The sequence below is a fragment of the Eurosta solidaginis genome, chromosome 3, assembly GCF_040869045.1.
Source record: "Eurosta solidaginis isolate ZX-2024a chromosome 3, ASM4086904v1, whole genome shotgun sequence".
NCBI lineage: Eukaryota > Metazoa > Arthropoda > Insecta > Diptera > Tephritidae > Eurosta > Eurosta solidaginis.
The window spans coordinates 30,965,460-30,989,909 of NC_090321.1; the positions used below are offsets into that span (position 1 = coordinate 30,965,460).

Sequence of the window (24,450 nt, forward strand, 5' to 3'; positions counted from 1 at the left end):
GGGCCGAAATCGTAAAAAAAATATATATATACTATATATACCATCATATATATATTATATATATCACCGATCTCTATGATTTTTTGACAAAACAATACATACTGTATACGTAAGCAATCGGTGAAATTTGAAGCTTATAGCTGTTAAAATGGGGTAGAAATTGCGATAAGTTTCTTATCTGAACAATCGGTTGTATGAGATATATACTATATATGCAACCGATGTCTATGATTTTTTCAGACAACAATATATGCTATATACGTAAGCAATCAGTGAAATTTGAAGCTTATAGCTGTTAAAATGGGGTAGAAATTGCGAAAAGTTTCTTATCTGAACAATCGGTTGTATGAGATATATTCTATATATGCAACCGATGTCTATGATTTTTCAGACAACAATATATGCTATATACGTAAGCAATCAGTGAAATTTGAAGCTTATAGCTGTTAAAATGGGGTAGAAATTGCGAAAAGTTTCTTATCTGAACAATCGGTTGTGTGAGATATATAATATATATACAACCGATGTCTATGATTTTTTCAGACAATAATATATGCTATATGCGTAAGCATTTTGTGAAATTTGAAGCTTCTAGCTGTTAAAACGGGGCAGAAATTGCGCAGAGTTTCTTATCTGAACAATCGGTTGTATGAGATATATACTATGTATACCACCGATCCCAATGATTTTTTCAGACATCAATATATGCTATACACGTAAGCATTTGGTGAAATTTGAAGCTTCTAGCTGTTAAAATGGGGCCGAAATCGTAAAAAAAATATATATATACTATATATACCATCATATATATATTATATATATCACCGATCTCTATGATTTTTTGACAAAACAATACATACTATACACGTAAGCAATCGGTGAAATTTGAAGCTTATAGCTGTTAAAATGGGGTAGAAATTGCGATAAGTTTCTTATCTGAACAATCGGTTGTATGAGATATATACTATATATGCAACCGATGTCTATGATTTTTTCAGACAACAATATATGCTATATACGTAAGCAATCAGTGAAATTTGAAGCTTATAGCTGTTAAAATGGGGTAGAAATTGCGAAAAGTTTCTTATCTGAACAATCGGTTGTATGAGATATATTCTATATATGCAACCGATGTCTATGATTTTTCAGACAACAATATATGCTATATACGTAAGCAATCAGTGAAATTTGAAGCTTATAGCTGTTAAAATGGGGTAGAAATTGCGAAAAGTTTCTTATCTGAACAATCGGTTGTGTGAGATATATACTATATACAACCGATGTCTATGATTTTTTCAGACAACAATATATGCTATATGCGTAAGCATTTTGTGAAATTTGAAGCTTCTAGCTGTTAAAACGGGGCAGAAATTGCGCAGAGTTTCTTATCTGAACAATCGGTTGTATGAGATATATACTATGTATACCACCGATCCCAATGATTTTTTCAGACATCAATATATGCTATACACGTAAGCATTTGGTGAAATTTGAAGCTTCTAGCTGTTAAAATGGGGCCGAAATCGTAAAAAAAAAATATATATACTATATACCATCATATATATATTATATATATCACCGATCTCTATGATTTTTTGACAAAACAATACATACTATATACGTAAGCAATCGGTGAAATTTGAAGCTTATAGCTGTTAAAATGGGGTAGAAATTGCGATAAGTTTCTTATCTGAACAATCGGTTGTATGAGATATATATTATATATGCAACCGATGTCTATGATTTTTTCAGACAACAATATATGCTATATACGTAAGCAATCGGTGAAATTTGAAGCTTATAGCTGTTAAAATGGGGTAGAAATTGCGAAAAGTTTCTTATCTGAACAATCGGTTGTATGAGATATATTCTATATATGCAACCGATGTCTATGATTTTTTCAGACAACAATATATGCTATATACGTAAGCAATCAGTGAAATTTGAAGCTTATAGCTGTTAAAATAGGGCAGTAATTACGAAAAGTTCCTTATCTGAACAATCGGTTGTGGGGGATATATACTATATATACGACCGATCTCATAAATTTATTCAGGCAACAATATGTGCAATATACGAAAGTATGTGGTGAAGTTTGAAGCTTCAATCTGTTAAATTGGGTAAGATATTACAAAAATCCTCTTTTTCTGAAAAATCGGTTGTATGGAGGATATATGCTATAGTGGTCCGATCCGGTCGGTTCCGACAAATGTCTAATCGGACACCCAAATACACCCGCTCACCAAATTTTATCAAGATATCTCAAAAATTGAGGGACTAGTTTGCATACAAACAGACAGACGGACAGACGGACAGACGGACATGGCTAAATCAACTCAGCTCTTCAACCTGATTATTTCGGTATACTAAATGGTGGGTCTATCTATTTTCCTTTAAGGACTTACAATTTTTGGTTTCGTGATGAAATTAATATACCATTTCATTTTCATGAAAGGTATAACAAACTGAAACATATATCTGTTTATAATACTCCACCAAACAATGTGGCTCATCTTCATCATCATTGCCTTGTCAATTCTTAATGCTTTTGTTTAGCACATTGAAGCGTTTAATTCTTTTATATTTGCTTGCCTCAAAACCCACAAACTTCATAACCCTCGCAGAAATATGAGTTGTATCCGCCCTTCATAGTTGTGATGCTTTGTAACTATGGAAGTATTACAGTTTTGTGGGTTTATTTCAACTCGAAAAAGTTACACAGTTGCATTTAAGTGGTGTAATTTAAATTATTGAAATAATTATTTTTGACTGTCAGTTTTCTAGTTACACGAGCGCGCCGCCTTACGTATCCCTAACTATGCTTTAAATGATTTTCCAAGTACTGCTTATTATTTTATTTTTTTTTTTTTGTAATTTTTAACTTTTCTTCTATAAAAGTTTTTTTACGTATTATTCTCTGTATACCTTAATTATTCTTTTGTTTAGCTATCACTTGTATTTTATTCTCTTCTAAGAGCCATTTTAGCGGTTGTTTAACTATAGCTTAGGTCACTTTATGTATTTCTTTGTCGGCAATAGCTCTTCCCACGCCTTAACGTATTCTTACTTTTTGCTGATTTTCATGATTTGCATGATTTATTCATGGAAATTGTAATTCTTCTCGGTAATAATTTTTTTAATGTTCGGTTTGTTGATAGCGTAGGTGTTGCTTGCTTCAGAGGGAAACTACAATGCATTTCATACTTTTAACCCGCTCTCTAGAAACTAACACATGAACTGTAACATGAAATTCATTTTATAGTGCAAGATATATCATAATCTATTCCGGAAAACTCTGGTAAATAGGCCCAAAAGGTATCGAGTATACTCGATCCAAGTGATTACTTCGGAATTTTTACGAATAGTGAAGAAAGTTTTTTTTAAATGAGATCGTACGTATTGAGTTTAGTAGAAATAAAATAATTTAAACAAGTAAGGATGGGACTGTCTTCGGCTGTGCCGAAGACTTCATAGCTCTCATGAATGGGGCTGAACAAATCTTATCCCGTTCGTAATCTCCAAATAATCGGATGTATAAGATAAGAAATATATAGTGAGAAGATGTTCATACCTAAAAGATTTTTAAGATAAATATAAAATAAAAAAATGGCAAAAAATCCCCTTATCTGAACGATCGTATGGGATATATATTATATATAGGTCCGATCGAAATAATTTTTACAGGAAATAATCTATGATATATTAGAATATATATCAAGTTTCACGTTTTTATATTGGAAACTAAAGGAGAAATGGCCAAAAATCTTTCTATCTGAACGATCGGTTGTATGGGATATATATTATATATAGCTCTGATCGAAATGATTTTTTCATGAAATCATCTATTATATATTAGAATAAATATCACCAAGTTTAACGTTTTTATATTGGAAATTAAGGGAGAAATTGTCAAAAATCTTTCTATCTGAACGATCGGTTGTATGGGATATAACTATATATAGCTCCGATCAAAGTGATTTTTTCAGGATATCTTCTATGATATATTAGAATATATATCACCAAGTTTAACGTTTTTATATTGGAAATTAAGGGAGAAATGGCTAAAAATCTTTCTATCTGAACGATCGGTTGTATGGGATATATATTATATATAGCTCTGATCGAAATGATTTTTTCATGAAATCATCTATGATATATTAGAATAAATATCACCAAGTTTAACGTTTTTATATTGGAAATTAAGGGAGAAATTGTCAAAAATCTTTCTATCTGAACGATCGGTTGTATGGGATATAACTATATATAGCTCCGATCAAAGTGATTTTTTCAGGATATCTTCTGTGATATATTAGAATAAATATCACCAAGTTTAACGTTTTTATATTGGAAATTAAGGGAGAAATTGCCATAAATCTTTCTATCTCAACGATCGGTTATATGGGATATATATTATATATAGCTCTGATCGCAATGATTTTGTCATAAAATCTTCTAGGATACATTAGAATAAATACCACCAAGTTTAACGTTTTTATATTGGAAATTAAGGGAGAAATTGTCAAAAAATTTTCTATCTGAACGATCGGTTGTATGGGATATAACTATATATAGCTCCGATCAAAGTGATTTTTTCAGGATACCTTCTATGATATATTAGAATATATGTCACCGAGTTTCACGTTTATACTTTCTAAATTGCGGCAGGAATGACCAAAATCGTCTTATCTGAATGATCGGTTGTATGGAAGATATATGTTATAGTCAGTCCGATCCTACCGGATCCGACAAATGTCTAATATAATACCAAAATACATCCTTGTGCCAAATTTCATTGAGATATCTCAAAATTTGAGAGACTAGTTTGCGTTCAAACAGACAGACGGACGGACAGGAAGGATGGACGGACATGGCTATATCAACTCAGTTCGTCGCCCTGATAAATTCGGTATACTTAATGGTGAGTCTATCTTCTATATTTCTAAACGTTACAAACAACGGACCAAAGTTAATATACCATTTCATGTTCATGAAAGGTATATATATAGAAAATAATTAGGTAGGTCTTAGGTACTAGTCAGCGCACTCCTCATCAATCTGGGGCGTTGATCAAAAGAATAAATAAAAGCGTTGGGCGCGTGAAATTTCTAAAAACGTGAGGCGTAGCATAACCTAATTAAGGTTCAGTCGATCGTACTTATGCATATATATGAAAAGATCATTTATAAAAATGTAAGCGGTTGACTATCAATAGAAACCCGATGACAATGCAATACAATGGAAACAAACAAAATCAAATCCAACAAGTAAAGATGTGTAACCGAACATTATATACTCAGCGTGAGCTTCAATTGCACATTTCATTTCAGATAAATTACTTTTCTACATAACACGTGGCACCACCAGTTTAAAAAAAATGTCTACCCATTTCCTCTTACAATAAAACTTGATAAGAGAAATATCATTGATTCAAAACTATTTTTTGCTAAGTTATAGGTTATTATTCTAGTCTACGACCCCTTTAAACCTTTTAGACTTGTTTTATATCTAAGTTGCCGTGGTCTTTAACCGATCTCGTCCATTTTTTCTAGAAATATTTCTTGCTATAGGGAAAATTTGCGTACCCAATTTTATCAAGATCCGTTAATTTTTCTTCAAATAATGGCTCCCGAAACATAGAAAATTGCTTAGTCATAAAAGGGGCGGTGCCACACCCATTTTCAAAAATTTTAATGTTTTCCATTTTAATGTTATAAATCCACTTGGGAAATGAAATATCATTTTTATAAAGCCCTTTTTTCAAAGATATAGCTTATTTTATTCCTCCACGACCCTTTTAAAAATCTTTTCTATAAAATTGGGCGTGTTCCTTAACCAATTTCGTATATTTTTCTTCAAAGTATTCCTTATAGTAAAGGCAACATCTCTGCCGAATTTTGTTACGATAGGTTTAACGATTTTTGATTTATAATTAATAATATTTGTAAAATTGATTTTATAACAAGTGGGCGGTGCCACGCCCATTTTAAAAATTTTTCTCAAATTTTTATCAAGAGTCTCAATATCAGCCCACATGTCAAATTTCAGCATTCTAGGTGTATTATTTACCAAATAATCAGGTTTTTTGTGTTTTCCAAAATGTTATATATATAAAAAGTGGGCGTGGTTATGATCCGATTTCGTTCATTTTCAATACCAATCTATTCTGAGTCCAGATAATCTCATGTACCAAATTTGGTGAAGATATTTCAATATTTACACAAGTTATCGTGTTAACGGACAGACGGACATGGCTCAATCAAATTTTTTTTCGCTACTGATATATCTATCTCGATTTCTTTATACCTGTACAACCAACCGTTATCCAATCAAAGTTAATATACTCTGTGCGCAAAGCACGCTGAGTGTAAAAACTGTACATGAATAGGACACTCTTGTGAATTACCCAAAGAGATTTACTTGTGAATATTAAAAAAAAAAAAAAAATAGAACAAAACTCACCATTCTGCTGTACTCTATTATCCCACAGGAACGCACTTTATTTATGGGGCATGAAGTCATTTAATCTTTTGACTCCCCAGTGGATCTTCCTGCTAACCAAGCTTTAGCAAGATAATGGTTTCACTTTCTGCCTGACAAATGGCGGCCTTGGTTTTTGTCCACGTTTTTCGAAAGATTTTCTGATACACATATGTACGAATCTCAATGCCAATTTTACCTTTACAAAATGTTCTATGTAATTAATTAATTTCTAGCCCTTTCGAAGTAGTTCCAAAATACTGAAGTTTCACCCGAAAGGTGCTAAGAGTTCGGAACAACTGCGATATCTTCCGCGATCATTTCTTGCGCTATAGAAAATGCTGGCAGGGGATATGCCATTTACCAGAACTATGGACATGTTCTCTAGCACATTTCTTCATTTTATCCGATTAATAAATGAGATAAGATATCGGGTATGTCGTACCACGTAGGAAATGAAATAAATGTTTCCCTCTTTGTTTTCAGCTATTGTTTCGAGCTTTTTTTTTCGATTTTACCTTAAAGGCTATACGGAAAATTTTACTGGCGAGGGAGTTTTCCTCTTGTTGATATCAAATTCATTGACCAGCTACCAGAACTTAATGTTTTTTCCCTTCATTGGTATCTTTTTGAAACCCAGTTTCGCCTTTCTATTTTATATTCTCAGCATTTCGAGGCTCACTATGTTTCCTTTCTTTACACTAATTTCCGTGAATAGCTCTGTAGTATCATGAGCACAGTTTATTTTCTATGGAATTCCGTTGAAGTGCGATATTTTGCATTTTGCTGAGAGATCCTACCGAGACCCAACTCTTTATTCCGAGCTATAGATCCTTTCGAAGATGCTATGTTTTGTTATGATATGCTATATTGCTATGCTTGTCATTAAATTTTTAAAGAATGTTGACTTCATTTTTATAAACTAATAAAATATTTTTCTTATCTCTTTCTAGGTGAGTTCTGGTTGTGTAAGATATGTTTGCAATAAACGATTTATGGTTTGCTACGGATACCAGCTAGGTAAGAGAAACTATAAAACGTTTACGTATGTATGAACATAAGGGTGGTCTTGATATACGCTTCATTAGACTCCACCCTTTCGAAAGATAGTGCTATGGTCTCGATTTCAAATGCGTACAAGTTTCATTTTGTCTTTCAAGTTTCATTTTTGTAGCCCATGATGAATTTAGAACACCAACATTTCTCCTTTCACCAATTTTTTCAGAAGCCATCACAAAGTTGGCACTTGCTTCTGCTGTTTTCATCCAACAAAAAAAATTACGAAATGATTTACGATTTCAGGTCACACTGTTATTTTAAGATATCAAGAGTTCAACTTTGTAAAGAGCCTGTACAAAAGTCCTCTTTCAGAAATATACCAGCAAGTCCCGACAGTAATCCCTGTTTCGCGATCACTAACGCAAATTAGGGACACCGGGTGAGATGACGCCGCTCTCTACCTGTCCCACCCAACTTAATGAAAGTACAACATTCTCTTCTGCCAAATACGGGTGTTGATATGCATATTTTCTGGGCATGAGCGTATTCATTAAACAGCGAAATATGACCTAGCATAGGCGCGTAAAGCCTTTGCACTTTTATCCTTATCTTCATATCCATGTAAGGCTTCTTTTCTTCAAAGGACGCTGTTATGATCGCGAAGAGCTCCATAAGGCGTGCATTCTTCGGCACAAGTATTACAAGAGATTTATAGAGCATAATTTTTTGTTTCATGAGTATGTGGCTCTGGACTGGCATCGTTTTCGCGATAAATACTGGTTCTCATACAGACTAAGTCCCTTTCAATTACACACTAAATACAAAAATGGTCTGTACTTTTGACCGCAACCATATTCATACAATAGGGTGGCCCCATAAACTTGAATTTATTTTTCATAAACAGTCCACAGAAAAACTTGTTGATAGCTAAAGAGGGGATATGCTCACCACAGATTTTCATTTACACGTATGGCTTGATAGAAAATGAGTTCCACATAACTGAAGGTCACTCAGACAGTGAGTTTTTAATGAGTGGTGGTGAGTTTTGCGTTGGCCCATTCGATAGAAACAAACTCGAAATTTTGAGGTGTCTGGACCTCAAATTCGGACTGAGCACTTCGAAATACATATAGCTATTTGGGCCAGGTCATAAGTACTAAGAAAATTTTATTTTTTTCGCGCCAGTGTTTTTCATCATCTTGATATTAAATGAATATCTAAAAAGTTAGTTCATTCTATAATCCCTTTACTATGATAGTCACAACTTCGTTTTTATTAATTCAAGAAAGGCCAAAAAATTGTATTTAAATACATTATGGGCTCAAAAATCAAGCATTCGCGCTTGTACCTTAAAATGTAAATTTTTCTGTCAACTATTAGGAAGAAAATAATCAAAATCTTGACAGTTTGTCAACTTTAAACTGACAGCTATCAACAACTAAACAAAAAATAGTTGAAAGAAACAAAAATTCGCTAAATATGCTTGCTGGAGATTGAAAAAGAAAAATTAAAAAGGTGAAAAAGTACAATGCAATGCAATGGCAGTTGAATAAGACATGATAAAGGTGGAAAAAGGAAATAAAAATACAGCCAACGAGCAAGATGTAAATAAACTAGGTTCGTTAATCTAGTGTAGAAACAAACAAAATTTTAGAGATGACAAAATAAGGTGACAACTTAGGAGACAAACAAAAACGTGTGTGCTTTTAGCAAAAACAAAAGAAACCAAACATGTATCGATAACACAAAAGGGACAACGAAAAAATTAATTGCAATGAATGATGGTCTTTAGAAACTTTTTCGATGAGATTTAAGTTCAAAAATATTTACAAATAACCACTACAAAAAATTTAGCTGCAAAAATTAGCAAAAAAACTTAAGTATAAAAACTTAACTCACATACAAACAAAAACCAAAGTACCAATGACAATAAAATCATTATACGCCAAATTTGACGGAAATCATCAAACAAAACTGTTGTCATTTTCACAAATCTTACCAGCTTCAATTTGCATGCAAGAGTGTGAGAGAACCAATCTTATGAGCTGTGACTATAACAAAGTGTCAACAAAAAAGTTGCAGAAGAAGTGACAAACGAGTGACACGTCCCGATTGCATTTAAGATAAGTTAAAGTGCCAACAGCAAAGTTGCCCAGAAGAAGAAGAATAAATAAAGAAATTATCTCCATAGAAAATATCAACAAAAAAAAAACAACACTTTAAGTATCTCGACCCAACTACCGAGTTACCGAGTTAAGAGTGCGATGAGAAATGCTTTGTTCCTGAGTACCTAACTTGAATGAAGATATTTTCTCAAGCATTTTTGTAACAAAAATGTCATCGTGTGCCAAGTCATGTCACACAATTGAATTTGAAAGAAATTTTTAACTCACAAATTTATTGTTCTCATTATCTTTAAATTGTTTTCGCTTTTGAGATATAAAATATTGCTATCAAAAGTAAGTTAAATGGTGGAATTTTGTTGTGCTATTGTATATGCCGTCATCACCTAACTATACTTGAATCGATTAAAGGCACTTTCGGCAAATATTTAATAGCCCAAAAGCTGAGTACTTTGTTAAATAAATCTAAATTGAGGTACTTAAGTGTCAATAACACGAACACCTGTTGTTTACTTAAAAATAGTATTCACACTATCTTAAATTTTTATTTTGCAAAATTTCGCTACACGTTAAAAAATCTAAGGTCTGCAGGTCTAAAACCTGCATCGGCTTAAGAAATTTTTCGAAATTCTTTAGTTTTCAATTTATTACTGCATCTTGAAATTTTATTCGGTTTATACTTTAAATTTTTTTTTTGAACAAGAAGTCTTGAATCTAGAAATTAGTTTAAAACAAAACCAGAAAATTTTCCAAAATCTGAAAATAAAAGCTTCAAGACAATTCCGGGCTTGAAACAAAACCGTAAAGTTTAAACTTACAGCTGATAGTCTGAAATTTCAACAAAAAATTCTTTTGGGTAAATGGCACATTTTGTTGTATCCTGTTGACGCACCGCACAATTTTCCTAACTACATTTGGAACCAAATTTTATGTAGTGAAAATCGTTTCAGATTCAAGCTCAAATCATGCAGGATGTGGAAAATTATGTTCGAGTCGAAAATGTTCTGGTAAACAATTTTGATAGGCAAACATCTTTGAGACTCTAAGGTTTCCTATAATATTCTCATGACGAATCAGCTATATTTTTCAACGGAGTAATTGCAGAACGGAAAGTTACTTTCTAATTCAGATTTAGCTTTCCATAAACAATTAAACTGAAACTATGCAAACCAATCTTAAAATATCTTCGATACATTTCGAAAAATTAAATAAATGGGAATAATAGATTATAAAATGCAGCTTGACACAGTACACAACACCCTCCTTAAATGAGCGTGACGCTGACCTAAACCCGCCAGGACGCATCACGTAATTTATGGATCGCTCCTGCATAAAATTTGCTAAAAATTTTTACTGCGTTTTCCATGTTCGCAGCTGTAGCTTGTTTAAGATTGAGACATAAAAAAATTATTATAGCTAAAAGTTGACGCTTTCAAAAACATGCAAATTAACTATATTTAAAAAAAAAAGTAACCGCTTCTGGAAAGTAATAGATTCTTAAAAAGTTATCGGTCCTTATAACGTAATCGCCTCCAGGTAAAAAAATAGAACTGTCAGTTCTACAAAAGTAACCAGCTCAACCAAATAGTCGATTAAAAGAAGTAGCCGTTCCAAAAGAGTAATTTGTTCCTAGCGCAACTTGTTCCAAGAAGTAGACGCTTTCAAACGAAACTAGTTTCCAAGAAGTGACCGATCCAAACAAAAAATAACCTGTTCCAAAAATGTGACGCTCCTAAAATAAGTAACTAGTTACAGAAGGTAAAAGATTACACAAAGAAACCAGTTCCAAGCAAGTAACTAGTTTAAAAAGAGTAACGGTTCCAAAAATTAACCGGTTCTGTTACAGTTACTGGCTTAAAAAAGTACAATCAGGTGAAATATTTAAAAATTTAACTGATTCAAGAAAAAGACGAAACGTCCAACATCAAATAGATCTAGATATTTAAACTTATAAATATATATAGGTTAATTTGATCAAAATCGTAAGAGGTTAGGTTAAGGTTGTATTTATATATCCAATTTTGTTAACATTGAAGGTACCAATAAAATAAAAATGGAGAAAAGTCCCTTTTACTAAACCACATATCTATGTATATAATATACAATTGCAACCGAACTTAGACTCCCTTATTTGTTCGTTTATTTAACCATTTTGCCGCCAAATTTGCGCCACACTTCAACGCTAAGGGCCTAAATTCTTATAACTAGTGCTGTAAATCAAACAGCTTAATAATTGCATGTAAGGCTATGTAAACAAATATGGCAATAAAACGTTAATAAAAATTTTAATTAATTCAAATTGCCATTTTATGCTCCAAAATATATGGACACACCGCGACATTATTTATATTTCTGCTTGTCTAGGGTAATGTAATTCCATAAGCGCTAAATGAACATTTTTTGCTACCTTTAGTTGTATGTTGCTGTTGTTGTTGTTTTTATATCATATCATATCAATGGAAGTGTTGTTAATTACATTCGAATCGTGTAGAATGCGACAGTCATTCCGATAAGCTAAGTTGAATTTAATATGATTTATAGCTAGGAACGTGCGAGAACTCTCATGTAAACGATATGTATCAATGGATTAATGCTGTATTAGTAAAAAAAAAATTATTAAATATTTTAAGATATCATGGCAGCGAAATTAATTTTTTTAATGATCTATGGTTTATTCAAAGTAGCGGTTTCCCAAAAAAAAATCTTTGTAGTTGACTAAGTAAAAGAAAAAATTGAAATGTCTGCTTTTGTCTTAAGGGCTTATATTGATAAGATTTCGGTTCAAGATTTTTTTGTAACTATTTTAAAACAGTTTAATACTGTCTTTTTGACAACTTGGTTAATTGAGAGGATTTTTTCCGACCCTTCTTAAAAGAGCTCACTTTTAAAATGTGTATTGGTTATTTGATATCCGAAATTTATTTATCATTAAATTTGTTGCTGTTGTTGTAGCGATAAAGACACTTCCCGAAGGCTTCGGAGAGTATTATCGATGTTGATGGTCCTTTGCTGGATATAGATCCGGTACGTTCCGGTAACAAGCGCCATTAAAGTACAAGTCTGACCATCTAAGATTAAAATGACCACATTTAATTTTCTATGCCATTCCACCCCCAACCCTAGTTCCATGAGGAACTTGGGATAACCAGAGCCTCACCTGCTAAGGAATTAGTGTACACCACGGATAGGTGAGGTTAGTAATTGGGTTGGAGAAGTTATAGACTGCGCTGGCAACCCCTTGAATCATTTGGGTATTTGGTCGCCTCTTACGACAGATATGCCTGTTCTAAGCCTCCTAACCCACTGCAGATTCATTATTTTGATCCTGAGATGCTCTCTACTTCCGTTTAATGGTAATTTCTACTTTTAAAGTCGTTTTTGGCTGCAAGAGTAGTATGTTTAAAGTATGTTTCTTTTTTCAACAAAATACCAAAACACAACTATGTGACAGTCTCGTCGAAACTAGAAAGGACATTCGAAGGAAATATGTTTCGAAAATTTGATAACAAATAATGCAAAAGCAAAACGTTATAGTAACGAAAACCCGTCAACATAGTGGATTTTTACAACTTTTCTTTCGTATAGTAGCATGAACCAATCTAGCGTGTATTCATGTTGCCCCAAATTTATGACTCAAATATTTACTTTACTTTGTTTATTTATGTTGAGGAATTACAATTTTGACCAAGTAAAAGCTAAAATATTTCTAAATATAAAAAATGGGCAAAATATGTTGATTTTTTATTATTTTGTCCAATTTTTCGTTAGTAATGCATTAAGGCCGCTGGCCAAATCAAAGAGTAATATATTAGATATGATTAACAAACCACGCTTGCTACACAATATTTTTTTCTGGACAAAATGTGTATAAAAAAAGAGCAAATACGATTAAATAAGAATATATATGGGGTATTCTATCCCATTTCGACCAATTTTGAACCCGACCCCTTTAGAATTGGCTGAAAGTTTTTCTTCTTTTTCTAGCTTATGAAAGACGTTTTTCAGAAGTTTTTAAAATTTTTCATTCAACTCAAAAAAAGTTATGAATTTAAAAAAAAAAACACCGTTGCTATAACTTTTTCAATTATTGTTCTGGCCTTGAGCTCGAATCGAACCTTGAATCATTTATCAATAGGCCGATAAAACAAAAACAATTGTTAATAAACCATGAGCACTTGGGAATGTCAAACAAAGTAATTGACAATAAACAAAAATCCAGCATTATCAGTGATTTGCACCAGATGGCGCAACACTGAATAAATATAGTTGGTAAAAGGAATAGAAGTAGCAAATTTGGCAGTCAAACAAACCGCCGCTGTATATCTAAATGGTTAGCGCAGCGTGCCTAAAGCGTACTGATGATGAAGGCTTATAACCCTTCGAAATGGATCTATCTGCGCAGCAATGGCGGGTTGTCTGAAAAATTTTCTACTTACTATTCCAAAAACAAAATACAATTTTTCAAATTTAGGAAAATTAAAAAAATAACATAAATTATCATTAGAAAAAAATTATTGTTCTGGCCTTGAGCTCGAATCGAACCTTGAATCATTTATCAATAGGCCGATAAAACAAAAACAATTACAAAAAAAAAACTTTAAAATTTTTTTTGAATTTTTTCAGAAAAGTACATTTAAAAACAAATTTAAAAAAAAAAAAGATCCCAAACGGTAAATTTTTGAAAAAGTTATAGCATTTTCAAAACAAAAACGGTGTTTTTTTTTAATTCATAAATTTTTTTGAGTTGGATGAAAAATTTGAAAATTTTCTGAAAAACGTCTTTCGTAAGCTAGAAAAATAAGAAAACCTTTCAGCCAATTCTAAAGGGGTCGGGTTCAAAATTGGTCGAAATGGGATGGAATACCCCATATATTAACCGATCGTATTACAAACACAAAAAAAGAACATTTTTGTTGTAGAAGTCTCGAAAACTTCCCAAAGGTAAAATGCTTGCCGAAAAAATTAGTATAGATTTAAGGCCAAATTAAATTTCCTTAACCCTAACGCCATAGTCGTAACCATACCCATATCCATCTCCAATGTAATCGATTAATGGTGCCTTAGCCTAAAAATCGTGAAAACTTCATAAAAATGAAGAAAACGCAAAAAATTTCAAACATATTCCACAAAAAATAAGTCTCTGAGTCATAACGTCTCCAAAACAATGAATAAAATCTGCAAAAAGTTATTAAATTCACCAACTCAAATATTTTTAGGTTATGGATATGTCGAGAAACCAAAAGCCAATTGGTTGGCTATGGTATGGTTCTGGCGTTAGCGTTATGGTATGGCACCATTAGTCGATTGCATTGATTTCCATAAGGTAGGATCGATCAGCTGTTTTATCTAGTTATGGTTTTATGGATATACTTACTTACTTACTTAATTGGCGCTTAACCGTCTAAACGGTTATGGCCGTCCAACAAGGCGCGCCAGTCGCTCCTTCGCTCCGCCAACCGGCGCCAATTGGTCACACCAAGGGAGTTAAGGTTTTATGGTTATAAGTCACCATTAATTAACCCCTTTAGGGCCAGATTTTCTATGACGTCATGAAACTGTGCGTTACAGTCACTGGCATTCACATTCATTCACGGTTTGCCGTCACTCACCGAGGTAGATTAATGCTATTTACAGCTGAATTCTGTAATTCAGTCTCATCTCAAGTCTTTTAATTTGCGATTTTCCATTAGAGACAATGTTCATGACTTGAGATGATTACGGTATTCAGTAAGCGAAAGTCACAAAAAACTCACCACATCATCAAAATTCACCATAAAGACAATTATTCATACCCTGAACTAATAACACTGCACTTTGGCAACAAATTGTATGCTGTTATGGCTGAGCTTGATAAGGGGTCCAACTCTTTTCTGTTTGGAAAACGCGTGTCATACATGCTTCCTATTGACTATTGTTTTATTGATGAATCCTCCCATAGTTTGTAAGCTTCATAAATGTACGTGCTTCTTTAAAAAACTGTATAAAAAGCTCATCAAGGCTCAGCTCAATAAATGTGTCACCTAAACTAGATATATGCCCATCTTCCCGCTTAAAGGAGTAAATGCTTCTAGATCTTATAGCAGTGCTTTTTTGGCCACAGTATAAATTTGTAGTTCAATGATACGGCAGCATGTAATTTTATCCTACGACTTTCACGTAAATTTCTTTAAAAAATCTATCCACCATAGTTTTCTTAATGGCTTGCACTTTGAACTATAACATAGTACGTTTAGGAGCTTGGGACGAAATACAGATATGTGGGACCTTCCAGAAGAACAATTAACAAGAGAATGACAATCGTTCATCACAATACTTTCCTATTTCAAAGAAAAGCTTTCACAGTGAAAAGAGAAGATCGCCAAAAGAGTTTCATTTGGCCTAGAGCCAGCTTATATGCTTGCTTTTCATTGGGTTAAAATTGTTGACACACAAAATTGCTTCAACTGCTGGTCATTTGGTGTCAAATGATTTTCCATTATGTCACATAGCTCACTCGAAGAAGATTGATCAGACATCAAAACCTAACCTCAAACTGTGTGTTCATTTATTTTACAAACCATTGTATCACATATTTCCGTTGTTTAACATTTACATTATGAATTGATGAGACGGCAGCTGTCAAATGGAAAAAAATTGCCAATATATTAGCAAATAAATTTTTAATGTCAAATTTGCCATATCATTGGGCAGTTGGAGTTTACACTTATTTGTCATTTAATTTTTCACTTCGTAGTCAAAACCAACGGCAAACGCATTTGAGGTTTTGATGAGCCATTTGTTAAGGCTCCATTACTGATATTTAGCATAGACTTGACTTGACTTGGCGTAAACTTGGCAACTTAGCCACGACATAAATGTCAATTTGTATGACAAAATGTCAAAATGAAATGGAAACAAACAAATGGCATCTCAAAATATAAACGTCACTTAGAACTTACATAGAAAATTAAAATTCAACAGACTTCTAAATCAAGTAAAGTGTTGTTAAGTTTTGAGTAATCAGTAACATGCAATGTTCATTTAACAGTTCTCAAGTCAAGTCAAGCCTATGCTAAGAATCAGTAATGGAGCCTTTAGTGAAACGGAAAACATTGTGACCAAATTTTACGCAGTAAAAACTAAGCACTAACAATACCGGTGCTACAAAGATAGGTTATTTAAGTTACGTGAGCGGCGCTTTATAAGAATACATACAACAAATACTTTGTCGCATGGCATAGTGCCACTAGATGTGGCCTTAGTTTAAGCTGAATTAATAGAAATACTGCATAACCAAACGTTTCCATGGAAATAGCCCAACCCGAAGCACCTGGCCAGTGGACCAAACGTAAACAAAGAGAACCACTTTAAGTCCAAATGAACCAATGTGACAACGGTGTTTAGTATTACCATCATACGAACATATACATATTTGTTAAAAAATATATCACATTATTTACTTAGTATAAACATTTAAACAAGTTTAACGCCCACTGCAACTACAAATTGGATTACATACATTTATGTTTTATTAATATGGCTAATATATTGAGGGGCAAGTTAGAGTCACATCGCCGCATCCAAAACTTATGGCAAGTACACCATAAATAATTAACCATTTTAGCATAAGCGTCAGTGAGAAAATCGGTTATTACATCAAGTTTCGATAGAGGTTTTCGCTGGCAACTCCATCTTTAAGAGAAATCAATTAAGCATTTATACTTGTTTATGTAGTACTCCAGTTGCCGTGTGATATTTGAGAGAAAAACAAATCAATAAAATATAATATGTTGCTGCAATAATGATCGATTTAACTGATATCGGTTATCGGTCACCTTATAATTAATTTCCAAGTTTGCAATGAACTTTTGTCGGGTTTTGAAGGTGAAACCGCAACAGAAGCGATTGAGTTCCAAGCCATTCATACATATACAATTCTTTCAAGATGCGCAGGATCTGAGCACCAAGAGAACATTGCTTACAATAATTGAAATCATTTGCCTAAATTGAATTTAATATTCCCATGAAGCTATACTGAAGTGCGAAAATTTGTTTAGCGAGTGCCAATATTGGCAATAGCTCTCCGGCTTATTTGCTTTGATTGACTTATTTGCCTACCATTATAGCTATAAATATGTTGGCCAATAAATTCATTGCACTTATATGCCAATGTCGCAACTTGTACAGCAAGTACGTAACAGTAAAAAATAATCTTCGAATATGTGTTTTATTTTATCTTTATTCAATATTATCACAGCACCACTAAGGCGCCACTAATTGTCATACGAAAGAAAGTGAAAATGTTACACTTGTGTTGTGGCAACATGTTGCTTTGCACGCATATTTTTGTCATTCATTAATACTTAAGCAATTGGAAAAACTTGATCGGCTTTGTAAGCAAATAATACATGCATACATACTTTTTAGATGATTAAATGCGCACATTTTGCAAACTGAGGCTTTTTAAGCTGTTACTTACTGTTTGTTTTTCTTGAAGGGAGATTCCCATACTACAACTTTTTCAGAAAGTTTTTTCATAAGGATTGACCTGAGTAGGGGCATAAATGAAACAATAACATATACACATTCTGTGACTTGTAACTGGAATGGTTTATCGGATAAACTGGAGACGACTAGGGGTACTGACATCAGGATGATGTGTAGGCGCACAGAAAATGGTGAATCAAATTCTTCTCGACTTGAGTTCGAAACTTAGCGACTTAACAAGTAAAAGCTTTCGAGGTTTTCAAAAATGATGCCAGTAGTTACGGGGTTTCTATGTAAGCCTAACGTGTCCAAGCATTATTAATGGGCTTGGTAAAGTTCTGGAAAAACATATTGCCCAGCGCGTCTAACAACTTTTTTGTACTTGAAGCAGTTTTCTGTTTAAACGTACAATTTTAAGAGTTTCAGCTTAAGAACTATTAAAAAGGATAATATTTCGTATAAGCACTCTAAAACGCCACCTTTTTTCACAATTTCTTCAAAAGCAACAAAAAACTGCACATTGTTGATGCAACATGTTGCTAATGTAATTGCAATCTGTAATAAATTTCTTCTAAATCAACTCAAAGTTGCAACTTGTAGATGGGACTTGTTGATGCAACATGTTGCTATTGTAATCTGTTTCTCGGGTTCTATGAAAAAGGGTAGCAATTTGTATAAGCACTCTTAAACGCTACCATTTTTTACATTTTCTTCATAAGCTACTCAAAGCAGCAACTTGTTGATGCAAAACGAAGCGTAATCTGCTGTTCGGGCAAAAAAATAACTTAAACATTAGTGGTGGAGGGTCAAAGTGCAAGCGTTATCTTGCCTTCTAATACCTGACCCCCTCCTACTCACCCTTCCCCTTACTTTTATCCAATATCTCTTCTTCCCCCTGGCTTTACATCTACTCTCGCTAATCTTAAATGAACACATTTGTGTGGATTTGGAATAACTTCTCATACTAACACTTGGAAACTCCATCATTTCTTCTTCCACCATTTTTTCACATTTTTCCCGAAGGCAACATGTTGCTAAAAATTACTCGGCATTTTCACTTCTGGAATAAGGAACGTTGAACGGTAGAGTGTTGAAGTATAGGTATGAAATATTAAACTTTGTACAAGGAGCAATATTTTCTTGGACACCGAAGTTGTAACTCTTTCAGGTTTGTTGCAACTTTTTACGATGCGTTGCAAGAAAAAGTTCTAATTTTTATGAGCTATGTTTTTGGAATTTTATCTGATTTTGTTGTAAAGTTCTTATTGCTCTCTTGAATGATATTTGAGAAGTTCACAAAAGTGTCTCATTCATGTAAAATTTTAAGATTTGAGTTGTTTCCAATATTAAATTGGATTAAAGCCAACGCGAGTTCGGCAGCAGGTGTTGTTATCCCAACAGCTGATTGTTTCTTCTTGATTATTTTCCACAAAACGCATTGTACAAGGTGATGGCTAAGCGAATTCAACCAATTCTCCATGCAGAAGAATGTCAAGTCAAAATAAAATTTTCATTGATTTCGATTAACTAACATATTGTTGTACAAGATGTTGTATGGAAAATAATCAAGAAGAGGCAATCAGCTGTTGGGATACTAACAACTGGTACTGAGTTCGTCTTGGCCTTGTACAACTATATGTCAGTTAATCGAAACCAATACAATTTTTTTTGACTTGGCACTCTCATGCACGGCGAATTGGTTGAATTCGCTTTGCCATCGCCTTGTATAGATTCGCCTTGATTAAAGCATAGCACTTACGGCGAATAGTAGACCTTGTTAAAAGCCTAATTGAATATGTCAAGATAGCTGACATTTCTTATTTCAAACTAAATATCAATTATTAGAGAAGAGACGTGGTGGTTCCCCTATACAATAATAAAACACTTCTTAATATAGTGATTGTGAAACTAATGGTGACAACAATAAAAAATCGCTGGTTGAGATGAAACCGAATATTATAGTGATATTGAGAATTCTTTGTCGGATATTGAACAGCCTAATTGAATGTGTCAAAATAGCTGAAATTGATTATTTCAAACTAAATATCAATTATTGGAGAACAGACGTGGTGGTTCTCCCCTATATAATAATAAAACACTTCTTAATATAGTGATTGTAAAACTAATGGTGACAACAATAAAAAATCGTTGGTTGAGATGAAACCGAATATTATAGTGATATTGAGAATTCTTTGTCGGATATTGAACAGCCTAATTGAATGTGTCAAGATAGCTGAAATTGATTATTTCAAACTAAATATCAATTATTGGAGAACAGACGTGGTGGTTCCCCTACACAATAATAAAACACTTCTTAATATAGTAATTGTAAAACTAATGGTGACAACAATAAAAATCGCTGGTTGAGATGAAACCGAATATTATATTGAGAATCCTTTGTCGGATATTGATCCGGTACGCTTCGCAAAACTAAACCATCCAACCATCTCGGAAACAAATTAATATGACCACGTTGAGCCAACGATTAGCTCTTTGATGGATCAGGCGATTCGGGATATAAATACCTAGGCATCTAATGTCGGGTTGACAGCAAACGCCGAGAAGACGCATATGTGGCCCGGCCTATGAAAAGGTGGCTTATGACTAAAAAAAAAAAAATATAAGTGCTAAGAAACTGAAGAAACGCATTGCTTGTATTTAACAGCTGTTTCTCGCGATTTCTTTTTTGAGTCATAAGCCCCCTTTTCATAGACCGGGTCACATATAGTATTGTTTACTAAGAGGTACAAGGTCCCAATTTGAAACAGGCAAAAGTCAGGAAGGGTGACCCTGTAGGAGAAACCTTCAACAAAATAACTAGAAATCATTTTATACAGTAAATTGTCGTGGAAACTCAACGTGGAGGAGTGGGCGATGAAGGTCTCGATGGCACTTTATGCATGTAAAAGAATGCTAGGGTGTCCGTGGTGTTTATTGTGATTGTAAACACTATCCTATAATATGGTGTACTTGTTTGTTGAACTGCCACACCAAAATGAACCTACCTCAAAAAGTTAAACGTAGCATTAACAATTGCAACGACGCTCGTTACCTCGGGGCAACTTAAGCGAAGACCATATGGCTATAGTAGTAAAAATAAATAAAAATAAATAAATGTAAGGCGCGATAACCTCCGAAGAGATCTAAGCCGATCTTCTCTTCCAATTTGCATCGTGCTCTTTTTAAATTTTCGTACAAACGACATCTGAAAGGCAGATGAGTTTTCACTGAGAATCTAATTGAAAAACCTTTTTCTTAAATTTTGGTGCTGCTTTGCCCGGGGCTTGATCCAGGGATCTTCGGTGTAGTAGGCGGAGTACGCTACCACCACACCACGACGGCTGCCATAGTAGTAAAGCGTCATCAATTACAGGACGAACAGACTATCTGATTCCCTATGTGCGCTTCGAGGGGGCCCTTAAAGCCACAATAGAGGTGAATGGTAGAAGCAAGGGTGCTCAAATGGCGGAAGATGCGATACACGTGTACACCGATGGTGCCAAATTAGTGGAAAGAGTAGGGTCTGCGGTATACTGTGGTGATCCGGAAACAAACAGATCTTATAAGCTGCCAGATCACTGTAGCGTTTTTCAGGCGAAAGTGGTAGCCGCAACCAAAACAGTAGAAAGACTGGATTTGCTTCCAATTGAATTTTTATATTGACGCCAAGCAGTCATTAAGGCAATAATCTCGCATAGCACAGCATCTTAAAGTGTGTTAGAGTGTACGCAATCTCTGGAAAGAATCGGGACAGGGAGAAGCATACAGGTATATTTGGTCCCGGGGTTTATGGGAAGGAAAAAGCGGATGAACAAGCCAAAAAGGGCGCATCCCTTAATGCTTGCTTCGTATACGTCCAGATTGGGTTGGAGGCTAAGAGGAGGCGAGGTGAGGTGCACACGATCGACAAAGCGGGAAAGGCGTGGACCAAAGAACAGTTCTGTGCGGGTCTTACAACAAGGGAGGTAGTCCTAACACTATAACGAAAGGTCGGTAGACTCCTGATGGGTTTTCTGACTGGACCCTGCCTTTTTGCGTCACATACCTTCAATTTAGGCTTGGTTAGTGATAGCAGTTGTAGGAAGTGCAGGCTGGAGGATGACACGATCTTACATGTTTTGTGATCGTTTCCAGGCTATGACTCCAGCTATTAGGAGTGAAACAGCTATCTGATGTAGAAGCAGCAAGTAACATATGTAGGTTCTAGGAAGCGTCTAGTATTTGCCAAGAGTACAGAGTTATTTTATAGCATATATCCTGCTTTTTAATATGGGTTTCCAGTTTTGTCGTTAAACAAACTTCTGGTAACACTACGTACTCATTCAATCTATGTGAGATCTCATGAACTGGCGAGTTCAGCCCAACCTAACCTAACGTTAAGCCTTTAATCCGATTATTTAGGTCAATTTAGCGATTCAACTTAGCTCCTATACCGCAAAAATGTGCCACCCCATTTGGAGAAAGTAATCTCTGGTAATCTGGTAACTGAATCGCTGTTACCTAATATATGTATATTCACTTTAAAATATAATACGACTACTTTGCATATTTTTTTAATTTGTTAATAAAACTCTTAAGATTTTCCACCAATTATTGTTTTAAAAAGCAAAAAGCATGTCTTATTACCCAACTAGCAATTTGTGTTGTAATGTGTTTTTCGTCTTTAATGCGAGGAAGCAACAAAACAATGTAATTTAGTAAAATTTCTCTTACACGCTTTTCGGAACACATTTTTAGCTGATTTCCTTTTCAATAATACTTCGCTTAAATTTCGCATAATTCATTGAGCACGCACTGCTATTTGAGTTTTATTATTCACTTGTCTTCAAAATATGAAAGCACCCACCAGCGCCAGCACCAACAACACCACACAATTTTTCCACTACCAACCACCAAGGCGAATCCATACCAGGTGGTGGCAAAGCGAATTCAACCAATTCGCCGTTCAGAAGAATGTCAAGTCAAAAGAAAATATTCATTGATTTCGATTAACTGACATATTGTTGTACAAGGCTTTGTATGGAAAATTATCAAGAAGAAGCAATTAGCTGTTGGAATAACACCACCTCTCCTGAATTGGCCTTGACCAATCACACAACTACCAACTTACTTCCATTACCAATAGCAGTCAATGGTGGCATCAAATACGGCTTATTTACCGCTATTTTCGTTTCAAATCTTTTTACGAGTATTACTCACTTTTTGTTTTTGCTTTTCCTATTTCTCATTATTACTAACTAAGCATTTCTAAGTCACTTTGCGTAGTCCAATGTCTCTGGCGGTAGCAATCACATAATATATGCAGTTTTGCTCCATCAATGCACTTCACACAATTTGCCTTACCAGCAAGTAAATGCGCGCCTGCGCAATACAGCACAATTCAAATGAACTTCAATTGAAAAGTGCGCGCAGTTAGATGTTGCTGCAACATTAGCTGCACGCCGATAAAATTAGCTTTTGTAGATTTTGTAAAAAAAAGATAAAATATTAACATTTCAAAGAAATCCTTAAAATAGATCTGTGGAGGCTTTTCACTTGCTCTGCATTTTCGTCGCATATTTCTTTTTGGAATTCATTAAAAGCAATTATTTGGAGATTAACTGATCTTTGATCCAGTGAAAATTATATTCCTTTGCATTTGGCTGAAATTTGGTTCAATAGTTGTTTATGTATTGGCACCTAAGTAACCTGTGCTAAATTTTGTGAATTCGCACTTTAATCAATAAATATTGGTTTCAAAACACTTTCCATCTAATGGGTATTTAAAAATATTTTTTTTTAGGTTGAAAAGTGTAACACAAAAATTTACCTTACGCTAAAAACTCAAATTTAAATGTGAATGAGAAAACTTCGCTCGCTGTCGTAGATCTTAAACAATACCAAAACAATCACATTAAATCCATTTAAAAAATTTAAATGAGCACGGAGTAGCTGTAGCTCTGGCAGTCATGCTGCTTTTTCTCCCAGGCGTTTCAGTACAATTTAGCACCATCCTCAGGGATTCTGCTATATTCGGCAAAACATAGACTGCCCGCATTAAAATTGCTCGAGTCAATAGTAATATGGGCATTGCGTTAAAGTGTTATATTATAGTATTTCAAGATTTGGCCTAAGAGTTGTGATAATTTTAATAATTTGAAGCGATATACCTTTCGGGTCGAGCTCCTCATAAAATTTCCGCCGTAACACTTTTAATTTTTTCAGAAAAGCTTTTCACTGTAGAAATACACGTTGAATATTTCCTAATCAATAGCCGAGAGCGAATTCCCCTTAAACAATTTTTTCAAAGCACTCCCATGACTTATTGAGCTTTCACGTAGCTCTTTGGTTCTCGGGTTGTAATTACGCAAATTTCGTATCAATATGCGAATATGGCTTCATTATT

General features: G+C 34.0%; 1 protein-coding gene across 5 annotated transcripts in view; it reads left to right on the forward strand.

The window, feature by feature from the left end:
• The window catches only part of mwh (multiple wing hairs), a 466,270-nt gene that overhangs the window by 265,627 nt on the left and 176,193 nt on the right, over nt 1–24,450 (forward strand). For 2 of the 5 annotated variants that reach the window (XM_067771285.1, XM_067771286.1), the window contains exon 2: nt 7,431–7,497. The exons of 2 other annotated variants lie outside the window; for them this stretch is intronic. The gene's annotated coding sequence lies outside the window, so the exon portion shown is untranslated. Of the gene's footprint in view, nt 1–4,838; nt 4,919–7,430; nt 7,498–24,450 lie in introns of those variants that run through there. One more of the 5 variants, XM_067771287.1, reaches the window with a different exon arrangement.